The following is a 21,958-nucleotide window of genomic DNA, read 5'->3' as shown; positions in this document are numbered from 1 at the left end:
GCATCTTTCTGGGGAGATCGGCATGAATCGAGCCCAGCCTCATTTCACACCCTAGCCCGACCTACCCAGCCCTGCCCTTAGAACCAATCTTTACCCCGAAGTTACGGATCTGACTCATCAACTTTCCTTAACATGCATTGTTCTAACATGCCAGAGGATGTTGCCCTTGGAGACCTGCTGCGGATATGGGTACGGCCCGACGTGAGATTTACACCCTCTCTTACGGATTTTCAAGGGCCAGCAAGAGCTCACCGGACGCCGCCGGAACTGCAACTCTTTCCAGGGCTTGGGCCCCTCTCTCGGGTTTCCCGCCCAGCTTCCGTGCTCACCGCGGTGATCGGACAACCGATTTGCACGTCAGGACCGCCCAGGCATAGTTCATCATCTTTCGGGTCCTATCGCACACGCTCACGCTCCACCTCCCCGACAGAGCGGGCGAGACGGGCCGGTGGTGCGCCCAACCCCGTAGGGCCGGGATCCCACCTCAGCCAGCGCGCGCCGGCCCTCACTTTCATTGCGCCACGGGGTGTGTCGGAGAAAACACTCTGACTTGCGCGTGCGTTAGTCTCCCTTGGTCCGTGTTTCAAGGGTTGGGAGTTGGGGAGGTTGCCCTCCTTTCCTCCGCCCTTCGCCAGAGCGAGAGGTCATAGTTCAAAGACAGGTAGGTTTAACTTTATGGGGGCCTCCGGGTGCTCCTCTGCCGCCCGTCGCCGAGCGCCGGTGGGGCCGGGAGACATTAAACCCCCGCCTGCGCCGGGCGCAGAGCGGTTGACTGGGTTCCCAGTGCCGCGAGGATACTGGGTGATACTCAAGCCGCTTAAAAATGTGAGACCATTTCGGGAAGTCCCGGTTCACCGGACACCCCCAGTCCCCCTCGGTAGCGGCCTACACACCCACCCATCGGTGCGTCATCTAGCCGTGCCTAACGGGGAAAGGGGATGGAGCCAGTCGGGCGCATCCCAGGCAAAAGGAACTGCGGGGAACCGGGCTAGGACCAGTTCACCCGCGCCGAGGAAGGGAGAGGCGGGAGGCGTGAGCCCCTACCCTACCCGACCCACAGCAGAGTTTGGTTTGTGTCGGGAGTGGGTAATTTGCACCCCTGCTGCCTTCCTTGGATGTGGTAGCCATTTCTCAGGATCCCTCTCCGGAATCGAACCCATAACTGATTTAATGAGCCAATTCGCAGTTTCACTGTACCGGCCGTGTGTACTTAGACTTGCATGGCTTAATCTTTGAGACAAGCATATGCTACTGGCAGGATCAACCAGGTAGCCACTCACAACATAGAGGTTGTACCCGGGCACACTAAGCGGAGAACAGCCAGGGACCACTCCTATCCCGTGAGGGGAGGAGGCCCTAGGTCAATCCACCGTGCGCCCAGCGGGAGGCCCTGAACTGCCCGTGGCCGAGCCACAGGTGCCGGGGCACCGCTTAATCAGGTATCTTGTCTTAGCTGGAGGGTTAATTCGGAACGCCATCAACGTGGATAAAAGACAGGGTTTGAGAAATACATGTGTTTCTGGCGCCGATGCCGGTATGGGTGAACGTCATCCGCAGGCATCGCTACCTGGGTAGTCCACTCCCCACCAATGTAGGGCCACTGAGACAGACGGGCCGGCTAGATCTCGCACGAACGGAGCGCGGCTGAAGCTTGACATTAAGACGGGGATAACCGTCTCCGACAGGGGCTCCCCCGATAGAGGCAATTCCACGTGGGGCGGGAGGAACCGTCCGTCTGAACACCGACCAATGGCCGGCCGACAGGGGCCCTCCCAGGTGGAAACAGATTGCAAATCGGTCAGAAGATGTAAAACAGGCTCGACAACAGAGGACAACCATGGATACGCAACGTGTTGGAAGCTAGGGACGGACACATTCATGGGACAAGAACCATGGTCATGGAGGACCCAAACCCACAAGGTGATAGCTGGGATAGAGCACCTGTCCAGGACAGAGCTCAATATCCTCCCACCACCAAGCTGGGAAAATCGGATCAATACTTAGGACCAATCGGACGCCGGAGGGATATGGTCCAAAGTACCCACGGTTCTGAGGGGCTTGTAACCCTCAAAAGTGTCCATAAAGCACTCCCTATTCGGCCTGAGTAGTAACGACCAATCAGGCGCAGAAGGGATATGAACCAAAGGAACCATGGTTATGAGGGACAAGCAACCCTCAAAAATGTCCATAAAGCACTCCCTATTCGGCCAGAGTAGCAACCACCTATGGGTCGCCGACGGAATGTGGTTCTCCAGTTGTCAAAAACCAGGTTTCTCAAATCGCGCCGGTACCTGTCTGCCCCACACGGTCACGAGTGTGTAAAAATAACTGTCACTCACACAGTTTCAAGGCTATTCCCGATGTCACGGTAGGACACTTTAAACTTGAATAAATCGAAAAGTACAACTCCAATCAGGATGGGGGTTTTTTTGCACGAAAGGGCACACGTAGACGAACATTTCCATCTAATTTAAACCGTTTTTCCATAACAATTTATAATAGAAAATCGAGTTTTAAGTTTGCGAAAAAAAAGTTCCGTTTACCGAAAAAATAGGTTCCTATGGAAGCGAAATTTTCTAACCCGGGGCTAATTGTTGCCCATCACGAGAGAGGGTATGAGCCAAAATTTGGGACCTCTAGCCCCTCAGGAAGTATTTTTAATCATTATTTGAAAATTTCAGATTTTGGTCAAAAAAGTTACAAAGTGCCAACTTTTCAGTTCGCTTCAGAGACTAAGTCCAAACGTGCACCTGGTTTTATTCTGGGTTACCAGGACAATTTTTGAAAAACGGTTTTAAATACTTATAGAGGGTATATGGACCTCCATACCCACCCTTAGAGCACCATCCTAAGGGCCCAACTCAATGAGATACAGCAAGAGGGAATTATATAGCTTTTCAAAAAATCTTCAGAAAAATGACTATGTTTTTCTTCTCAGAAATTGCACTAAGTCCAAACGGGCACCTGGTTTTATTCTGGGTTACCAGGACCAATTTTTTAAAAAGGTTTTAAATACTTTTAAAGGCCATCGCCACCCCCAGGACACCTGTTTCAGCACCCCACTGCTGTCCCATGTCAGTGGGATAAGTACATTTAAAAAGTCGCTTGATGGCGCCATAGATCAATTTATGGAGCTTTCAAATAATTCTCAGAAAAATGACTAAGTCCAAAAGTCTCACAAAAACGGCTATGTTTCACCTCTCAGAAATTGCACTATGTTTTATGTTTGGGTTACCAGGACCAATTTTTTAAAAAGGTTTTAAATACTTTTAAAGGCCATCACCACCCCCAGGACACATGTTTCAGCACCCCACTGCTGACCCATGTCAGTGGGATAAGTACATTTAAAAAGTCGCTTGATGGCGCCATAGATCAATTTATGGAGGGGTGACATTTTTAAAGGGTATACAGACCTACATGCCCACTCTGAGACCACCATAGGGGGTTAGGGAGACCCCATAGGGGGACCCACACCCCCACCAAGGTCACCTGGTAACCCAATACAATTCAATGACAGAGTCATACTTCTCTCTCATTGCACTAAGTCCAGCATGTGTACCTGGTGATTGAACTGGTTACCAAGGCTTACTCTCTCTACCCTGCCTGCCCACCTGCCTGCCCTCTATCTCGGCCTGTCTCTTCAGCTCAGTGCACCTGGTACCCCATAACACCCTGGTATTTCAGACCCTCAGGCCTCCATACATTCTCAACCGTGACCAAATGACACACAAAGACATGGGTGAATTTCAAATAAATGTTCTTTATTTATCAGTGAATCATGGGTTGATTTGTCCCTCAATTAGTGACCGCGCTCGGCTGGCGTTACGAGGCAAATCATGGTACCGGTAGTACCGTGCCTGCGTTTCCAGAGAATGACACATATGGTCAGCCACAGTTCCCCGGTCTGTAACCGAGCCTTGATTAAAGTTCAATGTAGCAACGCCGTCGAATTGTACCGAAGGTGACTTTACTTCCAATGCCAAACTCTGCAAATATCTGGCCCACATACTCACAGAGATTGCCGTACGGTTGACCGCAGGACGTGAAAAAGAAGAGTGTTGTGTCTGAGGTGATTCCACTCAGATTAGGCCTGATCTGATGGAATCGTTTAAGCCAAGTGTATTCCTGCTCAGATAGAACAACTCTGCACTCACCGAAGCTATAGTTCGTTTTGTGGCTTGAAATGCACATCTGATAACCCCCACTTTCCGGGGTTACTTCAGTAAATTCCCTCTCACTGAAGGTGGTGACTGGGGATCGTCGAGTGCCATTAAAGATGGCCAACCGGCTGGACATGAGAGCCGCAAACCTACGTCTATCAGCGCAGGTGGCTCGGACCTCCAGCCTACTGAGAACCGAAGGAATAGCTTGATTACTTAGCTCAACAAAGCGGCTTAACTCCGCAGCGCTGAGCACCTCGTCCCTGCACCGTTTGCGGAATTTTGCCCTGTGTGTTGCCTGGCTCTGCCGCGAATCCCTGTCCATCTTTGCCAAGCAGAGTAACACCTTTCGAATTCCACTGGCTTTAGCCTGCAGACCTTTGGCCGGAACTGAATAAGATAATTCAGGAAACTTCGAACATCAGCTCGGTACATTTTTAACGTGGATGGTGCCAAACAACGGTCTTCACATTCACCATACCACTCATACACACGTCTGTAGTTATCCAGAGAACACAGTCCTTCATCGGCCTTGCCCTCTGACATATAGCGGAGGAATTGTCGTACTCTGGATAGACTGGTGCGACTATTGTCAATTCGTTTAACTGAAGGGTTTTTACCAATAGCAAAGTGTTCATATTCAGTCAAAATTCCATTCCTCCAACCTTCAATTCTGGAGGACACACCGCCGCCTTCATCACTCTCGCTCTCCGTGGAAGTCACCATGACGCAGCCTTGCTCCCCTCGGTTCCGAGCATGGTTCACCACCGATCTGACTGGTTGACTGCACCGGCGCAGTCGCCGCCGCCTGCTCACTCTCGTCCCACAGCTGCTGATCCACCACCGCGGACTGCTCACCCTTGTCTACCAGCTGCTGCTCCACGGACAACTCACTTTCAACACACTGGAAATACCCAGGGTTCTCCCAGGGCTCCAGCTGCGGTGCAACACCGTTGTTAGGCTGCATACACTGCCATGATTCGGGCTGCTGTCTCTCAGTTGAACGCCGGCTAGATTGCATAGCACGCTTCCATTCTGTAGTAGCAGGCTTAAGTGCATGGACAGACTTGAAATGTCGGTCTATCCGCACGATATTCCGCTTGGAACAAAGCCCACAATCACGTTTTAGTCTACTGTTCATAGCTTCTCTCTCCTGCGTGCGTGTATGTCTCTTTGTTTGCTCCACCAAACAACGACCTAACCCTAACTAGGGCTTAATGAGCCCCAGGTGTGGGCCAATATCAGACCAATTGGACTGATTGGAAATTTGACCATAAAGATCACCTCGTTGCCTCTTTGTTCGTCAAAGCCCAGTTGGCCATGGGGGTAGCGGCTGTGGCTTACGATCTGACGATCGGTGTTCGAGCCCGCTGGGGATCACACCGTTTTTTCCACCGAGAGCCTGGGAACCTAAAGACCCAAGGCCCTAATGCCCTTTGACGGCCCTAATGCCCTCTGCGCCCAGCCCTCTGACGCCCAAATGCCCTCTGACGGCCCAAATCCTTAGGGCATAATGCCAAGGCCAGACAGCCATGCCCTGGTACTTTCATAGGCTTCCAGGGCCTCTTTGTTCGTCAAAGCCCAGTTGGCCATGGGGGTAGCGGCTGTGGCTTACGATCTGACGATCGGTGTTCGAGCCCCGCTGGGGATCACACCGTTTTTTCCACCGAGAGCCTGGGAACCTAAAGACCCAAGGCCCTAATGCCCTTTGACGGCCCAAATGCCCTTTGACGGCCCAAATCCTTTACTTTCATAGGCTTCCAGGGCTATACACACTTGTCAATATGCCTGAAAAGAGGCACTCTGATACGGATTCAGAGATTAGTGTACTGCCCTTGAAGGCCCAAACCCATAGGCCCTAATGCCCTTTGACGGCCCAAATCCTTAGGGCATAATGCCAAGGCCAGACAGCCATGCCCTGGTACTTTCATAGGCTTCCAGGGCTATACACACTTGTCAATATGCCTGAAAAGAGGCACTCTGATACGGATTCAGAGATTAGTGTACAGTGCAGGCGCGGAAGGGATATGGTCCAAAGTACCCACGGTTCTGAGGGGCTTGTAACCCTCAAAAGTGTCCATAAAGCTCTCCCTATTCGGCATGAGTAGTAATCATCAATCGGTCGCCGAAGGGATAAGGACCGAACTACCATGGTTCCGAGGGACAAGCAACCCTCAGAAGTGTCCGTTTCGCATTTATTATATCGGACTAGTAGTTTGCCACTATCCCCGAGCTTCTAGGCCATGGAAGTCGTGTTGTCAAAAACCAGGTTTATGATTTCGCGCCGGTACCTGTCTGCCCCACACGGCTACGAGTGTGTAAAAATAACTGTCACTCACACAGTTTCAAGGCTATTCCCGATGTCACGGTAGGACACTTTAAACTTGAATAAATCGAAAAGTACAACTCCAATCAGGATGGGGGTTTTTTGCACGAAAGGGCACACGTAGACGAACATTTCCATCTAATTTAAACCGTTTTTCCATAACAATTTATAATAGAAAATCGAGTTTTAAGTTTGCGAAAAAAAGTTCCGTTTACCGAAAAAATAGGTTCCTATAGAAGCGACATTTTCTAACCCGGGGCTAATTGTTGCCCATCACGAGAGAGGGTATGAGCCGAAGTCTGGGACCTCTAGCCCCCCGGGAAGTATTTTTAATCATTATTTGAAAATTTCAGATTTTGGTCAAAAAAGTTACAAAGTGCCAACTTTTCAGTTCGCTTCAGAGACTAAGTCCAAACGTGCACCTGGTTTTATTCTGGGTTACCAGGACAATTTTTGAAAAACGGTTTTAAATACTTATAGAGGGTATATGGACCTCCATACCCACCCTTAGAGCACCATCCTAAGGGCCCAACTCAATGAGATACAGCAAGAGGGAATTATATAGCTTTTCAAAAAATCTTCAGAAAAATGACTATGTTTTTCTTCTCAGAAATTGCACTAAGTCCAAACGGGCACCTGGTTTTATTCTGGGTTACCAGGACCAATTTTTTAAAAAGGTTTTAAATACTTTTAAAGGCCATCACCACCCCCAGGACACCTGTTTCAGCAGCCCACTGCTGTCCCATGTCATTGGGATAAGTACATTTAAAAAGTCGCTTGATGGCGCCATAGATCAATTTATGGAGCTTTCAAATAAGGTCAAAATCATTCAGAATGGTTTTAAATACTTTTAAATGGTACACACATAACATATCTATCTATGTGAGATACATACTGAAGCCCCATGTCACTGGGATAAAGCATTTCTGATTTATGAGTGTTTTTATGTGTGTTTGGGCATTGGCCACAGCTGTGGGCCTTGTGTTATTTTGGGGTCAAAAGTCTTCAGAATGGTTTTAAATACTTTTAAATGGTACACACATAACATATCTATCTATGTGAGATACATACTGAAGCCCCATGTCACTGGGATAAAGCATTTCTGATTTATGAGGGTTTTCATGTGTTTTTAAGTTACCAGGCCAAATCATGTGATTGTATTATTTTGAGGTCAAAATCATTCAGAATGGTTTTAAATACTTTTAAATGGTACACACATAACATATCTATCTATGTGAGATACATACTGAAGCCCCATGTCACTGGGATAAAGCATTTCTGATTTATGAGTGTTTTTATGTGTGTTTGGGCATTGGCCACAGCTGTGGGCCTTGTGTTATTTTGGGGTCAAAAGTCTTCAGAATGGTTTTAAATACTTTTAAATGGTACACACATAACATATCTATCTATGTGAGATACATACTGAAGCCCCATGTCACTGGGATAAAGCATTTCTGATTTATGAGTGTTTTTATGTGTGTTTGGGCATTGGCCAGATCTGTGGGCCTGGTATAATTGTGGGTTACTAGGCCAAAAAAAAAGGGGGACAGAGCAGCCAACCTCCAGAGAGGCTGACTGCTCTGCCCCCCTTAAGGACAGTGGAACTACGGACCTCCAGGCCTCTAGGCCTTCACTCACTATCCGGGGAACACCCATCTCTCCGGGCATGAGAGTAGAGCTTACTCCCTCAAACTACTATGCCCGGATAGGGAGCACCCTATAGGCGGTCCCATACCCCCCTCTCACACACCCCCACCCGGGATGTTCCACAAGAGGGCGCCACTGGACATTTTAAACATCAATGTAAGTTAGTGACAGAGCTTTCTTGAAAAATGACTAAGTCCAAAAATTCTCAGAAATTGCACTATGTCCAGCTGTGGGCCTGGTATTATTTTGGGTTACCAGGTAGTGATAGCCTTCACCCACTCTCCGGGGAACACCCCTCTCTATGGGCATGACCTCCAGTGGGGGATACCCCCACCACAAGCTCTTACACCATCCGAACCAGGGCACCCACCACCATCCGAACCAGGGCACCCACCACCATCCGAACCAGGGCACCCACCACCATCCGAACCAGGGCACCCACCACCATCCGAACCAGGGCACCCACCACCATCCGAACCAGGGCACCCACCACCATCCGAACCAGGGCACCCACCACCATCCGAACCAGGGCACCCACCACCATCCGAACCAGGGCACCCACCACCATCCGAACCAGGGCACCCACCACCATCGAACAGGGCCCCACCACCATCCGAACCAGGGCACCCACCACCATCCGAACCAGGGCACCCACCACCATCCGAACCAGGGCACCCACTCTTAAGCACCCTTCCTCGGACACTAAAGCATATAGCCCCGCTGTTACGAACCGCGTGCACCTGGTGATCCAAAACGGCCTTCGTGCACCTGGTCACCCTGCAGCTTACCACTCAGAGACTAAGTCCACACCAGGATTACCAGGTGCTGGTGGTACTTTGCACCCGGGTACCCACCTTCTTTAGTCTGCTTGCCCACTCTCTCTCTGGGCCTCCGGACTCTGCCTCCTGGCCCTTCTCTGTGCACCTGGTAACCAGTTAGAAATAACGGGGAGGTGGAGGAAGACGCCTTCCGTCCCAAAAAAGCTTGGTTCGAAGGCTACATACCCGCCGGAGATCCCTTACCCCTTGTTACTGGGGCCGACGAGCATCTTTCTGGGGAGATCGGCATGAATCGAGCCCAGCCTCATTTCACACCCTAGCCCGACCTACCCAGCCCTGCCCTTAGAACCAATCTTTACCCCGAAGTTACGGATCTGACTCATCAACTTTCCTTAACATGCATTGTTCTAACATGCCAGAGGATGTTGCCCTTGGAGACCTGCTGCGGATATGGGTACGGCCCGACGTGAGATTTACACCCTCTCTTACGGATTTTCAAGGGCCAGCAAGAGCTCACCGGACGCCGCCCGGAACTGCAACTCTTTCCAGGGCTTGGGCCCCTCTCTCGGGTTTCCCGCCCAGCTTCCCGTGCTCACCGCGGTGATCGGACAACCGATTTGCACGTCAGGACCGCCCAGGCATAGTTCATCATCTTTCGGGTCCTATCGCACACGCTCACGCTCCACCTCCCCGACAGAGCGGGCGAGACGGGCCGGTGGTGCGCCCAACCCCGTAGGGGCCGGGATCCCACCTCAGCCAGCGCGCGCCGGCCCTCACTTTCATTGCGCCACGGGGTGTGTCGGAGAAAACACTCTGACTTGCGCGTGCGTTAGTCTCCTTGGTCCGTGTTTCAAGGGTTGGGAGTTGGGGAGGTTGCCCTCCTTTCCTCCGCCCTTCGCCAGAGCGAGAGGTCATAGTTCAAAGACAGGTAGGTTTAACTTTATGGGGGCCTCCGGGTGCTCCTCTGCCGCCGTCGCCGAGCGCCGGTGGGGCCGGGGAGACATTAAACCCCCGCCTGCGCCGGGCGCAGAGCGGTTGACTGGGTTCCCAGTGCCGCGAGGATACTGGGTGATACTCAAGCCGCTTAAAAATGTGAGACCATTTCGGGAAGTCCCGGTTCACCGGACACCCCCAGTCCCCCTCGGTAGCGGCCTACACACCCACCCATCGGTGCGTCATCTAGCCGTGCCTAACGGGGAAAGGGGATGGAGCCAGTCGGGCGCATCCCAGGCAAAAAGGAACTGCGGGGAACCGGGCTAGGACCAGTTCACCCGCGCCGAGGGAAGGGAGAGGCGGGAGGCGTGAGCCCCCTACCCTACCCGACCCACAGCAGAGTTTGGTTTGTGTCGGGAGTGGGTAATTTGCACCCCTGCTGCCTTCCTTGGATGTGGTAGCCATTTCTCAGGATCCCTCTCCGGAATCGAACCCATAACTGATTTAATGAGCCAATTCGCAGTTTCACTGTACCGGCCGTGTGTACTTAGACTTGCATGGCTTAATCTTTGAGACAAGCATATGCTACTGGCAGGATCAACCAGGTAGCCACTCACAACATAGAGGTTGTACCCGGGCACACTAAGCGGAGAACAGCCAGGGACCACTCCTATCCCGTGAGGGGAGGAGGCCCTAGGTCAATCCACCGTGCGCCCAGCGGGAGGCCCTGAACTGCCCGTGGCCGGAGCCACAGGTGCCGGGGCACCGCTTAATCAGGTATCTTGTCTTAGCTGGAGGGTTAATTCGGAACGCCATCAACGTGGATAAAAGACAGGGTTTGAGAAATACATGTGTTTCTGGCGCCGATACGGTATGGGTGAACGTCATCCGCAGGCATCGCTACCTGGGTAGTCCACTCCCCCACCAATGTAGGGCCACTGAGACAGACGGGCCGGCTAGATCTCGCACGAACGGAGCGCGGCTGAAGCTTGACATTAAGACGGGGATAACCGTCTCCGACAGGGGCTCCCCCGATAGAGGCAATTCCACGTGGGGCGGGAGGAACCGTCCGTCTGAACACCGACCAATGGCCGGCCGACAGGGGCCCTCCCAGGTGGAAACAGATTGCCAATCGGTCAGAAGATGTAAAACAGGCTCGACAACAGAGGACAACCATGGATACGCAACGTGTTGGAAGCTAGGGACGGACACATTCATGGGACAAGAACCATGGTCATGGAGGACCCAAACCCACAAGGTGATAGCTGGGATAGAGCACCTGTCCAGGACAGAGCTCAATATCCTCCCACCACCAAGCTGGGAAAATCGGATCAATACTTAGGACCAATCGGACGCCGGAGGGATATGGTCCAAAGTACCCACGGTTCTGAGGGGCTTGTAACCCTCAAAAGTGTCCATAAAGCACTCCCTATTCGGCCTGAGTAGTAACGACCAATCAGGCGCAGAAGGGATATGAACCAAAGGAACCATGGTTATGAGGGACAAGCAACCCTCAAAAATGTCCATAAAGCACTCCCTATTCGGCCAGAGTAGCAACCACCTATGGGTCGCCGACGGAATGTGGTTCTCCAGTTGTCAAAAACCAGGTTTCTCAAATCGCGCCGGTACCTGTCTGCCCCACACGGTCACGAGTGTGTAAAAATAACTGTCACTCACACAGTTTCAAGGCTATTCCCGATGTCACGGTAGGACACTTTAAACTTGAATAAATCGAAAAGTACAACTCCAATCAGGATGGGGGTTTTTTTGCACGAAAGGGCACACGTAGACGAACATTTCCATCTAATTTAAACCGTTTTTCCATAACAATTTATAATAGAAAATCGAGTTTTAAGTTTGCGAAAAAAAGTTCCGTTTACCGAAAAAATAGGTTCCTATGGAAGCGAAATTTTCTAACCCGGGGCTAATTGTTGCCCATCACGAGAGAGGGTATGAGCCAAAATTTGGGACCTCTAGCCCCTCAGGAAGTATTTTTAATCATTATTTGAAAATTTCAGATTTTGGTCAAAAAAGTTACAAAGTGCCAACTTTTCAGTTCGCTTCAGAGACTAAGTCCAAACGTGCACCTGGTTTTATTCTGGGTTACCAGGACAATTTTTGAAAAACGGTTTTAAATACTTATAGAGGGTATATGGACCTCCATACCCACCCTTAGAGCACCATCCTAAGGGCCCAACTCAATGAGATACAGCAAGAGGGAATTATATAGCTTTTCAAAAAATCTTCAGAAAAATGACTATGTTTTTCTTCTCAGAAATTGCACTAAGTCCAAACGGGCACCTGGTTTTATTCTGGGTTACCAGGACCAATTTTTTAAAAAAGGTTTTAAATACTTTTAAAGGCCATCACCACCCCCAGGACACCTGTTTCAGCACCCCACTGCTGTCCCATGTCAGTGGGATAAGTACATTTAAAAAGTCGCTTGATGGCGCCATAGATCAATTTATGGAGCTTTCAAATAATTCTCAGAAAAATGACTAAGTCCAAAAGTCTCACAAAAACGGCTATGTTTCACCTCTCAGAAATTGCACTATGTTTTATGTTTGGGTTACCAGGACCAATTTTTTAAAAAGGTTTTAAATACTTTTAAAGGCCATCACCACCCCCAGGACACATGTTTCAGCACCCCACTGCTGACCCATGTCAGTGGGATAAGTACATTTAAAAAGTCGCTTGATGGCGCCATAGATCAATTTATGGAGGGGTGACATTTTTAAAGGGTATACAGACCTACATGCCCACTCTGAGACCACCATAGGGGGGTTAGGGAGACCCCATAGGGGGGACCCACACCCCCCACCAAGGTCACCTGGTAACCCAATACAATTCAATGACAGAGTCATACTTCTCTCTCATTGCACTAAGTCCAGCATGTGTACCTGGTGATTGAACTGGTTACCAAGGCTTACTCTCTCTACCCTGCCTGCCCACCTGCCTGCCCTCTATCTCGGCCTGTCTCTTCAGCTCAGTGCACCTGGTACCCCATAACACCCTGGTATTTCAGACCCTCAGGCCTCCATACATTCTCAACCGTGACCAAATGACACACAAAGACATGGGTGAATTTCAAATAAATGTTCTTTATTTATCAGTGAATCATGGGTTGATTTGTCCCTCAATTAGTGACCGCGCTCGGCTGGCGTTACGAGGCAAATCATGGTACCGGTAGTACCGTGCCTGCGTTTCCAGAGAATGACACATATGGTCAGCCACAGTTCCCCGGTCTGTAACCGAGCCTTGATTAAAGTTCAATGTAGCAACGCTACGTCGAATTGTACCGAAGGTGACTTTACTTCCAATGCCAAACTCTGCAAATATCTGGCCCACATACTCACAGAGATTGCCGTACGGTTGACCGCAGGACGTGAAAAAGAAGAGTGTTGTGTCTGAGGTGATTCCACTCCAGATTAGGCCTGATCTGATGGAATCGTTTAAGCCAAGTGTATTCCTGCTCAGATAGAACAACTCTGCACTCACCGAAGCTATAGTTCGTTTTGTGGCTTGAAATGCACATCTGATAACCCCCACTTTCCGGGGTTACTTCAGTAAATTCCCTCTCACTGAAGGTGGTGACTGGGGATCGTCGAGTGCCATTAAAGATGGCCAACCGGCTGGACATGAGAGCCGCAAACCTACGTCTATCAGCGCAGGTGGCTCGGACCTCCAGCCTACTGAGAACCGAAGGAATAGCTTGATTACTTAGCTCAACAAACCGGCTTAACTCCGCGCGCTGAGCACCTCGTCCCTGCACCGTTTGCGGAATTTTGCCCTGTGTGTTGCCTGGCTCTGCCGCGAATCCCTGTCCATCTTTGCCAAGCAGAGTAACACCTTTCGAATTCCACTGGCTTTAGCCTGCAGACCTTTGGCCGGAACTGAATAAGATAATTCAGGAAACTTCGAACATCAGCTCGGTACATTTTTAACGTGGATGGTGCCAAACAACGGTCTTCACATTCACCATACCACTCATACACACGTCTGTAGTTATCCAGAGAACACAGTCCTTCATCGGCCTTGCCCTCTGACATATAGCGGAGGAATTGTCGTACTCTGGATAGACTGGTGCGACTATTGTCAATTCGTTTAACTGAAGGGTTTTTACCAATAGCAAAGTGTTCATATTCAGTCAAAATTCCATTCCTCCAACCTTCAATTCTGGAGGACACACCGCCGCCTTCATCACTCTCGCTCTCCGTGGAAGTCACCATGACGCAGCCTTGCTCCCTCGGTTCCGAGCATGGTTCACCACCGATCTGACTGGTTGACTGCACCGGCGCAGTCGCCGCCGCCTGCTCACTCTCGTCCCACAGCTGCTGATCCACCACCGCGGACTGCTCACCCTTGTCTACCAGCTGCTGCTCCACGGACAACTCACTTTCAACACACTGGAAATACCCAGGGTTCTCCCAGGGCTCCAGCTGCGGTGCAACACCGTTGTTAGGCTGCATACACTGCCATGATTCGGGCTGCTGTCTCTCAGTTGAACGCCGGCTAGATTGCATAGCACGCTTCCATTCTGTAGTAGCAGGCTTAAGTGCATGGACAGACTTGAAATGTCGGTCTATCCGCACGATATTCCGCTTGGAACAAAGCCCACAATCACGTTTTAGTCTACTGTTCATAGCTTCTCTCTCCTGCGTGCGTGTATGTCTCTTTGTTTGCTCCACCAAACAACGACCTAACCCTAACTAGGGCTTAATGAGCCCCAGGTGTGGGCCAATATCAGACCAATTGGACTGATTGGAAATTTGACCATAAAGATCACCTCGTTGCCTCTTTGTTCGTCAAAGCCCAGTTGGCCATGGGGGTAGCGGCTGTGGCTTACGATCTGACGATCGGTGTTCGAGCCCCGCTGGGGATCACACCGTTTTTTTCCACCGAGAGCCTGGGAACCTAAAGACCCAAGGCCCTAATGCCCTTTGACGGCCCTAATGCCCTCTGACCTCTGGCCCAAATGCCCTCTGACGGCCCAAATCCTTAGGGCATAATGCCAAGGCCAGACAGCCATGCCCTGGTACTTTCATAGGCTTCCAGGGCCTCTTTGTTCGTCAAAGCCCAGTTGGCCATGGGGGTAGCGGCTGTGGCTTACGATCTGACGATCGGTGTTCGAGCCCCGCTGGGGATCACACCGTTTTTTCCACCGAGAGCCTGGGAACCTAAAGACCCAAGGCCCTAATGCCCTTTGACGGCCCAAATGCCCTTTGACGGCCCAAATCCTTTACTTTCATAGGCTTCCAGGGCTATACACACTTGTCAATATGCCTGAAAAGAGGCACTCTGATACGGATTCAGAGATTAGTGTACTGCCCTTGAAGGCCCAAACCCATAGGCCCTAATGCCCTTTGACGGCCCAAATCCTTAGGGCATAATGCCAAGGCCAGACAGCCATGCCCTGGTACTTTCATAGGCTTCCAGGGCTATACACACTTGTCAATATGCCTGAAAAGAGGCACTCTGATACGGATTCAGAGATTAGTGTACAGGGCAGGCGCGGAAGGGATATGGTCCAAAGTACCCACGGTTCTGAGGGGCTTGTAACCCTCAAAAGTGTCCATAAAGCTCTCCCTATTCGGCATGAGTAGTAATCATCAATCGGTCGCCGAAGGGATAAGGACCGAACTACCATGGTTCCGAGGGACAAGCAACCCTCAGAAGTGTCCGTTTCGCATTTATTATATCGGACTAGTAGTTTGCCACTATCCCCGAGCTTCTAGGCCATGGAAGTCGTGTTGTCAAAAACCAGGTTTATGATTTCGCGCCGGTACCTGTCTGCCCCACACGGCTACGAGTGTGTAAAAATAACTGTCACTCACACAGTTTCAAGGCTATTCCCGATGTCACGGTAGGACACTTTAAACTTGAATAAATCGAAAAGTACAACTCCAATCAGGATGGGGGGTTTTTTTGCACGAAAGGGCACACGTAGACGAACATTTCCATCTAATTTAAACCGTTTTTCCATAACAATTTATAATAGAAAATCGAGTTTTAAGTTTGCGAAAAAAAGTTCCGTTTACCGAAAAAATAGGTTCCTATAGAAGCGACATTTTCTAACCCGGGGCTAATTGTTGCCCATCACGAGAGAGGGTATGAGCCGAAGTCTGGGACCTCTAGCCCCCCGGGAAGTATTTTTAATCATTATTTGAAAATTTCAGATTTTGGTCAAAAAAGTTACAAAGTGCCAACTTTTCAGTTCGCTTCAGAGACTAAGTCCAAACGTGCACCTGGTTTTATTCTGGGTTACCAGGACAATTTTTGAAAAACGGTTTTAAATACTTATAGAGGGTATATGGACCTCCATACCCACCCTTAGAGCACCATCCTAAGGGCCCAACTCAATGAGATACAGCAAGAGGGAATTATATAGCTTTTCAAAAAATCTTCAGAAAAATGACTATGTTTTTCTTCTCAGAAATTGCACTAAGTCCAAACGGGCACCTGGTTTTATTCTGGGTTACCAGGACCAATTTTTTAAAAAAGGTTTTAAATACTTTTAAAGGCCATCACCACCCCCAGGACACCTGTTTCAGCAGCCCACTGCTGTCCCATGTCATTGGGATAAGTACATTTAAAAAGTCGCTTGATGGCGCCATAGATCAATTTATGGAGCTTTCAAATAAGGTCAAAATCATTCAGAATGGTTTTAAATACTTTTAAATGGTACACACATAACATATCTATCTATGTGAGATACATACTGAAGCCCCATGTCACTGGGATAAAGCATTTCTGATTTATGAGTGTTTTTATGTGTGTTTGGGCATTGGCCACAGCTGTGGGCCTTGTGTTATTTTGGGGTCAAAAGTCTTCAGAATGGTTTTAAATACTTTTAAATGGTACACACATAACATATCTATCTATGTGAGATACATACTGAAGCCCCATGTCACTGGGATAAAGCATTTCTGATTTATGAGGGTTTTCATGTGTTTTTAAGTTACCAGGCCAAATCATGTGATTGTATTATTTTGAGGTCAAAATCATTCAGAATGGTTTTAAATACTTTTAAATGGTACACACATAACATATCTATCTATGTGAGATACATACTGAAGCCCCATGTCACTGGGATAAAGCATTTCTGATTTATGAGTGTTTTTATGTGTGTTTGGGCATTGGCCACAGCTGTGGGCCTTGTGTTATTTTGGGGTCAAAAGTCTTCAGAATGGTTTTAAATACTTTTAAATGGTACACACATAACATATCTATCTATGTGAGATACATACTGAAGCCCCATGTCACTGGGATAAAGCATTTCTGATTTATGAGTGTTTTTATGTGTGTTTGGGCATTGGCCAGATCTGTGGGCCTGGTATAATTGTGGGTTACTAGGCCAAAAAAAAAGGGGGACAGAGCAGCCAACCTCCAGAGAGGCTGACTGCTCTGCCCCCTTAAGGACAGTGGAACTACGGACCTCCAGGCCTCTAGGCCTTCACTCACTATCCGGGGAACACCCATCTCTCCGGGCATGAGAGTAGAGCTTACTCCCTCAAACTACTATGCCCGGATAGGGAGCACCCTATAGGCGGTCCCATACCCCCCCTCTCACACACCCCCCACCCGGGATGTTCCACAAGAGGGCGCCACTGGACATTTTAAACATCAATGTAAGTTAGTGACAGAGCTTTCTTGAAAAATGACTAAGTCCAAAAATTCTCAGAAATTGCACTATGTCCAGCTGTGGGCCTGGTATTATTTTGGGTTACCAGGTAGTGATAGCCTTCACCCACTCTCCGGGGAACACCCCTCTCTATGGGCATGACCTCCAGTGGGGGATACCCCCCACCACAAGCTCTTACACCATCCGAACCAGGGCACCCACCACCATCCGAACCAGGGCACCCACCACCATCGCAGGCACCCACACCACCATCCGAACCAGGGCACCCACCACCATCCGAACCAGGGCACCCACCACCATCCGAACCAGGGCACCCACCACCATCCGAACCAGGGCACCCACCACCATCCGAACCAGGGCACCCACCACCATCCGAACCAGGGCACCCACCACCATCCGAACCAGGGCACCCACCACCATCCGAACCAGGGCACCACCATCAAAGGGCACCCACCACCATCCGAACCAGGGCACCCACTCTTAAGCACCCTTCCTCGGACACTAAAGCATATAGCCCCGCTGTTACGAACCGCGTGCACCTGGTGATCCAAAACGGCCTTCGTGCACCTGGTCACCCTGCAGCTTACCACTCAGAGACTAAGTCCACACCAGGATTACCAGGTGCTGGTGGTACTTTGCACCCGGGTACCCACCTTCTTTAGTCTGCTTGCCCACTCTCTCTCTGGGCCTCCGGACTCTGCCTCCTGGCCCTTCTCTGTGCACCTGGTAACCAGTTAGAAATAACGGGGAGGTGGAGGAAGACGCCTTCCGTCCCAAAAAAGCTTGGTTCGAAGGCTACATACCCGCCGGAGATCCCTTACCCCTTGTTACTGGGGCCGACGAGCATCTTTCTGGGGAGATCGGCATGAATCGAGCCCAGCCTCATTTCACACCCTAGCCCGACCTACCCAGCCCTGCCCTTAGAACCAATCTTTACCCCGAAGTTACGGATCTGACTCATCAACTTTCCTTAACATGCATTGTTCTAACATGCCAGAGGATGTTGCCCTTGGAGACCTGCTGCGGATATGGGTACGGCCCGACGTGAGATTTACACCCTCTCTTACGGATTTTCAAGGGCCAGCAAGAGCTCACCGGACGCCGCCGGAACTGCAACTCTTTCCAGGGCTTGGGCCCCTCTCTCGGGTTTCCCGCCCAGCTTCCGTGCTCACCGCGGTGATCGGACAACCGATTTGCACGTCAGGACCGCCCAGGCATAGTTCATCATCTTTCGGGTCCTATCGCACACGCTCACGCTCCACCTCCCCGACAGAGCGGGCGAGACGGGCCGGTGGTGCGCCCAACCCCGTAGGGGCCGGGATCCCACCTCAGCCAGCGCGCGCCGGCCCTCACTTTCATTGCGCCACGGGGTGTGTCGGAGAAAACACTCTGACTTGCGCGTGCGTTAGTCTCCTTGGTCCGTGTTTCAAGGGTTGGGAGTTGGGGAGGTTGCCCTCCTTTCCTCCGCCCTTCGCCAGAGCGAGAGGTCATAGTTCAAAGACAGGTAGGTTTAACTTTATGGGGGCCTCCGGGTGCTCCTCTGCCGCCGTCGCCGAAGCGCCCGGTGGGGCCGGGAGACATTAAACCCCCGCCTGCGCCGGGCGCAGAGCGGTTGACTGGGTTCCCAGTGCCGCGCGAGGATACTGGGTGATACTCAAGCCGCTTAAAAATGTGAGACCATTTCGGGAAGTCCCGGTTCACGGACACCCCCAGTCCCCCTCGGTAGCGGCCTACACACCCACCCATCGGTGCGTCATCTAGCCGTGCCTAACGGGGAAAGGGGATGGAGCCAGTCGGGCGCATCCCAGGCAAAAGGAACTGCGGGGAACCGGGCTAGGACCAGTTCACCCGCGCCGAGGGAAGGGAGAGGCGGGAGGCGTGAGCCCCCTACCCTACCCGACCCACAGCAGAGTTTGGTTTGTGTCGGGAGTGGGTAATTTGCACCCCTGCTGCCTTCCTTGGATGTGGTAGCCATTTCTCAGGATCCCTCTCCGGAATCGAACCCATAACTGATTTAATGAGCCAATTCGCAGTTTCACTGTACCGGCCGTGTGTACTTAGACTTGCATGGCTTAATCTTTGAGACAAGCATATGCTACTGGCAGGATCAACCAGGTAGCCACTCACAACATAGAGGTTGTACCCGGGCACACTAAGCGGAGAACAGCCAGGGACCACTCCTATCCCGTGAGGGGAGGAGGCCCTAGGTCAATCCACCGTGCGCCCAGCGGGAGGCCCTGAACTGCCCGTGGCCGGAGCCACAGGTGCCGGGGCACCGCTTAATCAGGTATCTTGTCTTAGCTGGAGGGTTAATTCGGAACGCCATCAACGTGGATAAAAGACAGGGTTTGAGAAATACATGTGTTTCTGGCGCCGATGCGGTATGGGTGAACGTCATCCGCAGGCATCGCTACCTGGGTAGTCCACTCCCCACCAATGTAGGGCCACTGAGACAGACGGGCCGGCTAGATCTCGCACGAACGGAGCGCGGCTGAAGCTTGACATTAAGACGGGGATAACCGTCTCCGACAGGGGCTCCCCCGATAGAGGCAATTCCACGTGGGGCGGGAGGAACCGTCCGTCTGAACACCGACCAATGGCCGGCCGACAGGGGCCCTCCCAGGTGGAAACAGATTGCAAATCGGTCAGAAGATGTAAAACAGGCTCGACAACAGAGGACAACCATGGATACGCAACGTGTTGGAAGCTAGGGACGGACACATTCATGGGACAAGAACCATGGTCATGGAGGACCCAAACCCACAAGGTGATAGCTGGGATAGAGCACCTGTCCAGGACAGAGCTCAATATCCTCCCACCACCAAGCTGGGAAAATCGGATCAATACTTAGGACCAATCGGACGCCGGAGGGATATGGTCCAAAGTACCCACGGTTCTGAGGGGCTTGTAACCCTCAAAAGTGTCCATAAAGCACTCCCTATTCGGCCTGAGTAGTAACGACCAATCAGGCGCAGAAGGGATATGAACCAAAGGAACCATGGTTATGAGGGACAAGCAACCCTCAAAAATGTCCATAAAGCACTCCCTATTCGGCCAGAGTAGCAACCACCTATGGGTCGCCGACGGAATGTGGTTCTCCAGTTGTCAAAAACCAGGTTTCTCAAATCGCGCCGGTACCTGTCTGCCCCACACGGTCACGAGTGTGTAAAAATAACTGTCACTCACACAGTTTCAAGGCTATTCCCGATGTCACGGTAGGACACTTTAAACTTGAATAAATCGAAAAGTACAACTCCAATCAGGATGGGGGTTTTTTTGCACGAAAGGGCACACGTAGACGAACATTTCCATCTAATTTAAACCGTTTTTCCATAACAATTTATAATAGAAAATCGAGTTTTAAGTTTGCGAAAAAAAGTTCCGTTTACCGAAAAAATAGGTTCCTATGGAAGCGAAATTTTCTAACCCGGGGCTAATTGTTGCCCATCACGAGAGAGGGTATGAGCCAAAATTTGGGACCTCTAGCCCCTCAGGAAGTATTTTTAATCATTATTTGAAAATTTCAGATTTTGGTCAAAAAAGTTACAAAGTGCCAACTTTTCAGTTCGCTTCAGAGACTAAGTCCAAACGTGCACCTGGTTTTATTCTGGGTTACCAGGACAATTTTTGAAAAACGGTTTTAAATACTTATAGAGGGTATATGGACCTCCATACCCACCCTTAGAGCACCATCCTAAGGGCCCAACTCAATGAGATACAGCAAGAGGGAATTATATAGCTTTTCAAAAAATCTTCAGAAAAATGACTATGTTTTTCTTCTCAGAAATTGCACTAAGTCCAAACGGGCACCTGGTTTTATTCTGGGTTACCAGGACCAATTTTTAAAAAGGTTTTAAATACTTTTAAAGGCCATCACCACCCCCAGGACACCTGTTTCAGCACCCCACTGCTGTCCCATGTCAGTGGGATAAGTACATTTAAAAAGTCGCTTGATGGCGCCATAGATCAATTTATGGAGCTTTCAAATAATTCTCAGAAAAATGACTAAGTCCAAAAGTCTCACAAAAACGGCTATGTTTCACCTCTCAGAAATTGCACTATGTTTTATGTTTGGGTTACCAGGACCAATTTTTTAAAAAGGTTTTAAATACTTTTAAAGGCCATCACCACCCCCAGGACACATGTTTCAGCACCCCACTGCTGACCCATGTCAGTGGGATAAGTACATTTAAAAAGTCGCTTGATGGCGCCATAGATCAATTTATGGAGGGGTGACATTTTTAAAGGGTATACAGACCTACATGCCCACTCTGAGACCACCATAGGGGGGTTAGGGAGACCCCATAGGGGGGACCCACACCCCCCACCAAGGTCACCTGGTAACCCAATACAATTCAATGACAGAGTCATACTTCTCTCTCATTGCACTAAGTCCAGCATGTGTACCTGGTGATTGAACTGGTTACCAAGGCTTACTCTCTCTACCCTGCCTGCCCACCTGCCTGCCCTC

At 50.3% G+C, this 21,958-nt stretch overlaps 1 gene across 1 annotated transcript; it reads right to left on the bottom strand.

Moving 5' to 3' along the window:
- Positions 1 to 529: 529 nt before the first annotated feature.
- On the bottom strand, positions 530 to 20,201 carry cd2l6 (Cell division cycle 2-like protein kinase 6; the record flags this gene model as incomplete). The annotated part of the gene is given in 2 exon segments (NM_001146586.1): positions 530 to 543; positions 19,764 to 20,201. The product of NM_001146586.1 is annotated as a Cell division cycle 2-like protein kinase 6 (mRNA).
- Positions 20,202 to 21,958: the final 1,757 nt, after the last annotated feature.

This window comes from Salmo salar, unplaced genomic scaffold (assembly GCF_905237065.1).
Source record: "Salmo salar unplaced genomic scaffold, Ssal_v3.1, whole genome shotgun sequence".
Taxonomy (NCBI): domain Eukaryota; kingdom Metazoa; phylum Chordata; class Actinopteri; order Salmoniformes; family Salmonidae; genus Salmo; species Salmo salar.
This window is presented reverse-complemented; position numbering and strand designations above follow the sequence as displayed.